At 40.6% G+C, this 10,009-nt stretch overlaps 1 long non-coding RNA gene across 1 annotated transcript; it reads right to left on the bottom strand.

Moving 5' to 3' along the window:
* Window positions 1-8,409: 8,409 nt before the first annotated feature.
* LOC117552694 lies at window positions 8,410-9,380 on the bottom strand. The gene is made up of 3 exons (XR_004570013.1): window positions 9,161-9,380; window positions 8,867-8,955; window positions 8,410-8,433 (listed from the first exon to the last, which is right to left on the bottom strand). It is a non-coding gene; the product is annotated as an uncharacterized LOC117552694 (long non-coding RNA).
* Between the last annotated feature and the right edge of the window lie 629 nt (window positions 9,381-10,009).

Below are 10,009 nucleotides of genomic sequence, written 5' to 3'. Positions count from 1 at the left end.
AAACTTAAAAAAGAGATACATATCTTTGTTTGGATTAACTTTGAACAACAGATTATTTTCAAGAATCAAGACTTTTTCCAGACTCTTGACCTTTTTTGTATTTATATGGGAATTGTCTTTCTCTGTTAAGTAGCCTACTATTTCTGTAGAGTTGTAACGTGATGTGACAGACTGACATGTATAACAATCAGGTTAGTTACATATTTGAGGTCATTAACAAGGGGTTGATTAAAATGAACCACTTATACCGCTACTTATAACCCTTCTCCAATTATGTTTAAAACGGGTTTTGGGGATTGATTTGAGTTATTTGGTTGTTTTCTAAATATGTTCATGAAAGAGAGGAGATGCAAGTTACATTTTAATGGCCTAAAATTATAAAGAATGTGGTCCTTGATAAGCAGTGGTTTACTGTGTAAAGCCATACCCAAACTCCGTCAGTCAAAATCACCCAAATTGTGTTACCATGCTTATAAGATAACTCCCAAGAAAACTAAAAAAACAATCTGGACCTCCGGCAAATGACGGCTTTCGAAGTCTATCACTTACAACATGCAGAAACATTGCAACGACAGTTTTAAGGTATTTATGTTGTCTTGTCTGTTGAATGAGACAAGAGATGTGAACTGTGAATGGACATGGGATTTAAAAAACTGTGTAATTAATTGGTGTGATAGATTGATGCTCCTTGCTGCTCTCCGCCACGAGGAGGCGCTGTAGGATAAGTGGTTTGTGAAGGTTTCCATGTGAAGAACCAAATAAATGTAGAGAGAAGAAGCTGCAACATGTAAACACATTGTTGTTGAGTATGTGTGTTGTCCCAGGTGTGTGTTCAGAGTATACAGAGTGTGTATAGAGACTGGGTCCCGCTGTATAGCTCAGGCTTCACTACAGCGTCTATTCACAGGCGCGATCCCACTACTGAGCGGCACGGGGGCTTTGACCTGCTCCGTGTCCGACCTGGGCCGGTTCCCCCCTCCTTAGACGACCTGGTGGTTCCGGGCTCCCCCAGGAGCACCATATCGATACCGAACTTAGTGCGGACACCCGTTCGGCATAGTCCTTGCAGGTCAGAGCTTCTGAGCTCAAACGCTCCTCCAGCCTCAGCCTCCCGGTAACTGGGATTACAGGCGCGCGCCAACGCATCCGGCGAGAGGACTATGCACGGGAGAGGCTTTGGGTTTAGAGACGTGACGTCATATCTTGTTTTGTATCATACACAATGATATTCTTCCTCTTCATCAGTTTCAAACTTGTTTATCAAATTCAGCTGATGATTTACTTTGCTTACTTATTGGGAAGTTTAATTTAAGAACATTTACAATTAGACAGCATTAAACTATGAGTCTTTTCCAGTCATTTCCAGACTGGCATAGGCCTACATTTATTGCTTAAACTGAAAGTTTAACTTTTAAAGCTGTTCATTTACGATTCTTCGTATGAACATCTTGACATTTGTATATTAATACTAGAATAAGAGTGTGTTCTTTGTGCTTATGAGTTTAAACACAGTCACAGTGGCTTTTCATCATCATTTCTCAGTGATAATAACTTTTAATGGATAGTGGCTGCCTGTAAAATACATTAAATAAAACATGAGAAATATTAAAGTAGGCAACCTATTTTTTGGTTTATTTTTGTGGATTCAAATGACAGGTCTGATGACTGCAGAGATTGATGGACTTTATTGAACTTTAAGAAGAGCAGGAGTTGGTGATGAAGGTGGAGGATGAGGATGAGGAATAAAGGTATCTGATGCTCGGCTCTGGATCAGCTGCTGTAGATGGAAGTCTGTGAAGTCCAGGACCTGGAGGAAACCCGAGAAACTGGAGGTAGAGTTTGACGGAGGTTGAAGAGGGAACAGGGTTTTAGCAGTTAGAGGGCCAACAGGCGGGAGGTTTCCAGAAGAGGTTTTAGGTGGAGCATGCATCTGCAGCTTCCTGCTGTCTGCAGGTGGAGGCTGGGCATGAAGGCAGTTCAGATCTGCAGCTGGAAGAGGGGGGAGAAGTACTCAGATCTTGTACTTGAGTAAAAGTAGAAGTAGGCCTACTAGAGTGTAGGAATACTCTGTTACAAGTAAAAATCCTGCATTCAAAAGGTTTCTCAAGTAATAGTAGAAAAGTATTGGCATCAAAATATACTTAAAGAGCAACTTGCAGGTTTTTTTTTTTACTAGATTTATGCTTAACCTTGTCTGAAAATTACAATAAAAAAAGTGAATGCAGGATTTGATATGTTTTACAATCAATCAATGTTTATTTATATAGCCCAATATCACAAATGTTACATTTGTCTCAGTGGACTTCACAGTTTGTACAGAATATCAGTATGACAATACGACACCCTCTGTCCTTAGACCCTCACATCGTACAAGGAAAAACTTCCAGAGAAAACCCACAGTTTAAAGGGGAAAATCCTCAGGGAGAACAACAGAGGAGGGATCCCTCTCCCAGGACGGACAGACGTGCTGCAATAGATTCCGTATGTAAATCGAAAAGATTACAAGACATAAGGGCAGGAATTCAGAGGGAAAGGAGCCGTTTTGAGCTCTGCTACTAAAAACTGCTTTCTTTTAACGTCATACGTGTCATATTACCTCACATGGGGGAGCAACTTTCTCCTACTCGTTCTCTGCCCATTCCGCGGTAGTAGTTTATAGTTGGTTTGAGCGGTTGTGATTTAGTGAGCTGGTATTTTTTCGGTCATTTTACATTGCATTTCATCATTTGTAATCATGGTGAGCTTGTGTTTGTGCAGGTTGCACAAACTCGAGCCTGTCAGGACATCGAGTCCACAGTTTCCCTAACAGGAAAAGGACCAGAGCTAGCTTTCGTTCCTGGGTGCGTTGTGCGAGGTGCATCCATCTCCCTGCAGCACACTCTCCAAAGCTGAGGCCTATCAAACAAAGCGTTTTTAATCAGGAAACCGTATTACATCTCTCCCCGCTTCGCTCCTCTCTCTCTCCCCTCCGGTACACAGCACCGTAAGACTTGTGGAGTTGCATTAGGTAACGCTGTGGTGGCTGTACTGCTCCAGCCGTCTCCTTTATGTTTGTTTGTTTCCCCCTGTCTGTGTTGTTTTTGTGGGCGTGGTGGCTGTCACTCCTGGCTCTCGGCTCAACCTCCACTCCATCAAGCCATTTACAACGGCATATCAACGGAGGCTCCACACCACCTTTCTCTGCCAGATCGTTGTAAAACCAGTGGTATAACTTCAAGGCTACTTAGTGTGACCTGCCCCACCGGGGAGGGGGGGGGGGCTGCGATAATAAAAGGGGGTTAGGATACTTAACGCTAACCTGGGTTCCCCAATACGAGCCCTTAGGACAAGTCACGCAGATAAGAATAAAAGGATGGGCAGGGACGCGGCCTCAAGTTCAAATGTTTACAAACGTCTATTATATAAATAATCAAGTAAAAGTTCAGTAGTACAAAATGCAGATTAAAACGTAGGCTATTCAGCTTTCCCAGTCGACACACCTAAGTCCCACGATTGAAGGCTGGCTCTGACAAGGAGAGAATAACTATAATAATTACAATATCACACATAATGATAGTTAAAAAAGTGCTTCTTCTGGCCAACTGCTGAGGGTTTCCCCAAAACCACAATATCACCACGTGTAGCTGTATTCAATCAAACACTCACTACAAATCAACCATATCTGCATGCAAAAAGTGCCCAGCAAACCACATGCTCCACTCCACAGGCCAGGATCGTCACTGAAGAAGTATAAGCACAGAGACAGTATTAGACCTTGTGGGACAGAGTGGGTCGTTACAAGGAGGGTGCCGTCGCTTTAAAGATTTAAATCACTAGTTTGTACACAATACAACAAACTAGTCAATAAGCAAAACATAGAAGGTAGGCAAAACGGTAGCAAACTAATCCTAAAATAAATGGAGAAAGGAGATTAGAAATGGTATAAAGATTTATATGAATGTCCTTCAGTACATACAATTAATCTCCTACCTCTGATGCAAACGCATTCACTCAATTATCACCTCACTGGACACCTCTGCAACGGTGATTCTCTGCACAGTCTCTGCTGGGGCTGTCAAGAAGCCTGGCATTTACAGGCCACATGTTAACAATTTAGTGGTAGGCCTACACTGAATGGTACAAGTCCTAACAGCAGCTTCACATACCTCGTATAGGGGGAATACACGCCTATCAGCCAGACAACGATAACTGGAACAAGAACACTCGTAATAGTCACAGCTGATTTGGGTGAGGAGTGAGTGGACATTTAAAGTGTAGCGGGAGATGCTGAACTACGTACAGCTGCACGTTTTCCTTATATGGAAGGGCCAGCTGACGAAAGAAGGGGGGGGGGTGTCTTAAAGGGCCAGTGGCGGCCCAGCCACGTGAAGAAATGATCTGACAGCTAATCCTCAGAAAACAGTAGCGCCGGCTACAATAGCATTATAGCTAGTGATGGCGAGATGAAGCTTTGAAGCTTTCCAGCCAATTGGTTCGCAAAAGGGTTCATCTCATGAGGCTTCATAATGGGCTTCATTTGAACACAAACCCCCCCTGTTGGTCAAAGTGTGTAAAACAGGCAGATTGGACATCTCGACAGTGTGCTCTATCTCATACCGAGTTCCCAATGAGTAAAGCCTTAGAATAACTCGAAACAACGAACATAAAATCATATTTTCATGTTAACAATATTGTATTTATTCCAGTTTAATGATTGTGATTGAAAAGCCTAGAGGCTGCTAAACATTGCAAAGAGGGATTTGTATTCCTTAATAATATTCGTAACTTAACCATGTTGTAGCCTGAGAAAGGCTAAACCATATCAAAGAATACTTTTATTAACTACATTATCTCATTTAGCTGTAGCTTTTATAAACAAAAACAAAAGACGTATTGACCAGTCGTTGAACCAGGGACCCTGCAGTCAACTGCTTTCAGGCTGAGCCACAGCACGTAGGCCTACACTAAACCTTTCTGAAAAAAACACTAAATATATTTAGTCCTGTATTAATTCATTTATTTATTTTTGTATTCCTCCATTTATTTATGCTTTTATTTATTTATACTTTTGACATGTTCCGACCAGAGTTCCCGTTAGAATATTTTTTCGCCGGTCAACATGTCCGTTAAAGTTTAAAGAGCCTGTGACAGCATCCCAACAACTGTTGTGCAATGAAATATTGGGCTAATAGTCATCTCGAACCGTCAGTTTAAAAAAGAAAAAGCGATACCGTTCCGTTAAATATCAATAATTTCGAACATCGCGGGGAAATTCCTTCGACTCATTTTGAAGTTTTGGGGGAAGCCGGAAGTGACCTCAATGCGGGAACGCTTCACTGTGCGGCGAGAGAGCCAAACACGGACAAAGTGTGTTGTCATGCGTAGAAATGGTGAATTACTGAGTTTAGGCACGTTAATAACGTTTTTAATTAAGTTGACTACAGTATATTCATATTTGTCAGTGCTTTCATGTCAATTCGGCTTACATAAACATAAATGATCGTGGTGAAGATGATGATTACATTAGGATTACAAATCGGTAGTGAGAGCTACTGAATTTCCTCCCGTAGGATGTGATATAAAAACAAATCGATTATTTTTGTAGTTGTAAACTCAAGTGGATGAAACTACATGTATTAGTGCTTTCATGTCAATTCGGCGAACATATGATACATTAAATGATCGTGAGAATGATGATTAAAAATCGTTTGTTTGTGCCGGTGTTGTGTCACATTATGCCTCCCCGTCATGAAATGCCCCCCTTGTCACGGGAACGCGCATTTCTTAAATGACACGTTTACACCTCTAAATGACACGTTAACACCATAGGGTTACACCTTAAAACGATGTTTAAAACGAAAAGTAAACGTTCAGGGTTTTTATTAATGGTAATTTTCAGACTGTGAGTTGTTTAGTGGTAGCTCATAGTCTTGATTCTTCTGGTTTAACTTTTCGCTCCGTATTTGAGGTGTCGAAATTCGTTCGTCACTTCCTTTTCAGTTTGTTTTTTTAAATGTTTTTTTTTTATCATTATTGTTACGTCCTGTCTGTATAAACGTGCTTTAAAATGTATTGTTTAATTTTACCTAGTTGTCATCTAATAATCAAAATATGTTTACAAATGTTACATAGTCTTTGTCAGCATATATGCTATGCGTACAAAATAAAAGTGTGACATTCATGAAACTTGCTCCATTTATTGGTACCAGTCCTAGAACCATACCCTGAAAAATGCTTGAGGGTGGGATTCATAGAAACCTCTTTTTTTTGGGGGGGGGGGGGCATTTTATGACAGGCCTAGCCATCACAATATGCCCCCCCTTGCTATCTTACAAAATAAAAGTGTGACATTCATGAATCTTGCTCCATTTATTGGTACCAGTCCTAGAACCATACCCTGAAAAATGCTTGAGGGTGGGATTCATAGAAACCTCTTTTTTTTTGGGGGGGGGGGGAATTTTATGACAGGCCTAGCCATCACAATATGCCCCCCCTTGCTATCTTACAAAATAAAAGTGTCACATTCATGAAACTTGCTCCATTTATTGGTACCAGTCCTAGAACCATACCCTGAAAAATGCTTGAGGGTGGGATTCATAGAAACCTCTTTTGGTGGGGGGGGAATTATATGACAGGCCTGGCCATCATAATATGCCCCCCCTTATCTTACAAAATAAAAGTGTGACATTCATGAAACTTGCTCCATTTATTGGTACCAGTCCTAGAACCATACCCTGAAAAATGCTTGAGGGTGGGATTCATAGAAACCTCTTTTGGTGGGGGGGCATTTTATGACAGGCCTGGCCATCACAATATGCCCCCCCCCCCCCTTGCTATCTTACAACATAAAAGTGTCACATTCATGAAACTTGCTCTATTTATTGGTACCAGTCCTAGAACCATACCCTGAAAAATGCTTGACGGTGGGATTCATAGAAACCTCTTTTGGGGTGGGGTGCATTTTATGACAGGCCAAACAATAGTTGCATTGGTTGAAATGACAGTGGACAGTTAATGATGGTTCCTTCGGGGCATTATGTGCATCCAGGGCACAAGTACGGTTGATCAACTGGAGGCCTTTGTACACATTGGTGGTGGTACACTGCTGACAAATGTCACAGCAAATCTGAGAAAACAATAAATACTTGTTATGTAAGGTATGCATTATGGGATTTTGTTATGATAATAGAATATCTCTAATGTATTTCCCACTAACATTCTAACCATTCCTTCAATAATCGAAATCTTTCAAAAACATAAATGTTGTGTTATGAGAAAGAAATCCATTTTCAACAAAAATGTATGGAAAAACAAGCAAAACATTCATCCTTTATCAGTTAATGCTGAAGATGCCAAATATAGTAGCAATTACCAACGCAAATGTTATGTTGATAAAGTCTGGAAACATATTTCTGCTAATTTTCTTTATTTGTAATGTGCAATAGGAAATTACCCAATGTTCTTCATCCTGCTCCTCCATCCCACAGTAAAAGCAAAGCCTGCTTAGATCATCTGTTGAGACAAAACGTAATCAATATCTTCAGATAAACCACATTGCAGATTTGGGGTCAAGGTGACCCATTCCAATTTTTGACTAAAAGGTCAATTATATAAGGACACATTTGTTGTGGTCTTTTATTATTTTGTGTGAAGAAAAGGCAAAACACACACAAACACATAGATTTTCTAAATGATTAAATCTGAGCACAGAGGAGCCATCTGCTCCTTCTTTCACTCTCTCCTTACCCTCTTTAGAATGGGAACCTGCACAATGTCATTACAAAACATCCAAAAACTTCTTTCGCACTGTATGCATCAATTTAAGTTTGGTTCTCATGGTTATTTTGTTGTTCATCACATGTATTAGCTTTACAGCTTTGATTATAATAAGTTCAAGGTAAAAATTAACTGAGGATATCAGTTAAAAGTAATACACACCAATGAGCACATTGAAAGGAGGAAGATGGGGAAATCTCACATCTTAAATAAACCGCAGAATTGAAAGGGTGTGTTAGAGTGTGATGTGTGTAACCTATATGAAATTGCAGTTGAAGATGCCTGCCTGCGATGCTTCATATATTATCTGTTTGGAGTTGAGATACACAATATACTGTATGTAGTGACTATTTACCCTAATCTATACTTAAGCCACTGTGTTGCTTTTAAAACCCTGATAATTTCCCTGGTCAATATTAACCCAACAGTACCAATGGTCCAAGCAGTGATACAATACAACAATTTGCATGGCACATTATTAATATACTAGGTTATTGATGCATACTTATGAGATACAATTAATAAAAGTAACTACATGAAGTCATTGATAATGTTGAGAAAAGGTAACAAACCAGATTCTCTGAGGAGAGAAGTAGCAATGTCCAGCCTCAGCTCGTGCACTGCCTACTGTGAGGTTTCAAACTCAATTGCCTCCCCCAGTAAAATGTTCTCTGCAAACTGAAGAGAACCTTGATTAGTATATGGACTGCATGGTCTATGATTTTACCCTCAAATGGAATACAGACAAATGACCCAACAGATTTAAAGAATTACATGTTGTATATGTGTAGTTTGACACAATTCAATACATCTTTGATCAAGATGTATAAAAGCAAGTCAAGATATTCAGTCTAATTGCTACTGAATTTGAGTTTGAGAGTAATGTTTGGCTAAATGCATTTCACACTCACTTTTAAGGCCAGGACACCACAGGATGTGCTGTCTTGTTGGCGATTATGGGGGAGGGTGCTGCATGTCCATCTTGACACCTTGCAGCCTTTCATCCTCGTAAAGGCTCTACAGTATGTAGATAGTACATGTGTCAAGATGCAGCACATCATTGTCAAAATACTCATAAAACACCGGAACTAGTACACTGTATCAAATGTACCTTGTAGACTGCAGGCACACCTTCGTTTTGCCTTTCCCTTCTCCAAGTGGATCCAAGAAGAGGGTTTTCTTCTCATGGGGGTACATTACCTTTTATTATTCACATGGAAACACAACATGCATTAGGCAGGAACCATACATTACGCAGGTACGATGTAGGGTATTGTTTAGATTTGATCAATAATAAGTGACAGCATGTATGTGTGGCCCGGTTATCTTGCAAATCACTAATTATATATGGTGTATACAGCACTATAGATACAGATTGGAGCTTAAAATATGCTCCTATTCTCACCACCAACATCCAGTGATGGTTCTCGTTCACAATTCCCACGATGACTGTGTGTGCCATTGGATCAACCTGAGAGTAGTTGCAAAAGTATTACATTCCTGTTGAAAAATGCACATTTGCAACATTTACAAAAGCAAAGTCATTCCAATCATGTACATACCCGGATTCTTCCAAATGTATGTTTCCAGATGGCGGTCATAGCGTAGCTGTCAATAACAGCTGCTTGACCTTCATTGCGCTGGTTGATTTATCTGGGTATGGTTCTAGGACTGGTACCAATAAATGGAGCAAGTTTCATGAATGTCACACTTTTATTTTTGTAAGATAGCAAGGGGGGGGGGGGCATATTGTGATGGCTAGGCCTGTCATAAAATACCAGAAGAATCAAGACTATGAGCTACCACTAAACAACTCAGTCTGAAAATTACCATTAATAAAAACCCTGAACGTTTACTTTTCGTTTTAAACATCGTTTTAAGGTGTAACCCTATGGTGTTAACGTGTCATTTAGAAATGCGCGTTCCCGTGACAAGGGGGGCATTTCATGACGGGGAGGCATAATGTGACACAACACCGGGATGATTTTTAGTCCCATTCCACCACTGGCTACATGACCGTATGATCGCCCATATTGACGCACCTAATTCCTAAACTTCTAACAGATACAACATAAAGCGATCCTTCAGCCTCATATGAGCTCTCAGACACGTTCAAAATGAAACTGTCTGAGCTGTCTGAGCTTGCTGCTGTGTGCACCATCGTGCGTTTACATGCAGATGCTGGGATCCTGAACGGTGCAGCTGGAGCGCTGTGCCCGCAATGACGTCACACGTAATTTGGCGGGACTTGAAG

This window comes from Gymnodraco acuticeps, unplaced genomic scaffold (assembly GCF_902827175.1).
Source record: "Gymnodraco acuticeps unplaced genomic scaffold, fGymAcu1.1, whole genome shotgun sequence".
Lineage (NCBI taxonomy): Eukaryota > Metazoa > Chordata > Actinopteri > Perciformes > Bathydraconidae > Gymnodraco > Gymnodraco acuticeps.
The sequence above is the reverse complement of the archived record's forward strand: the minus strand, read 5'-3'. Positions and strand labels throughout refer to the sequence as shown.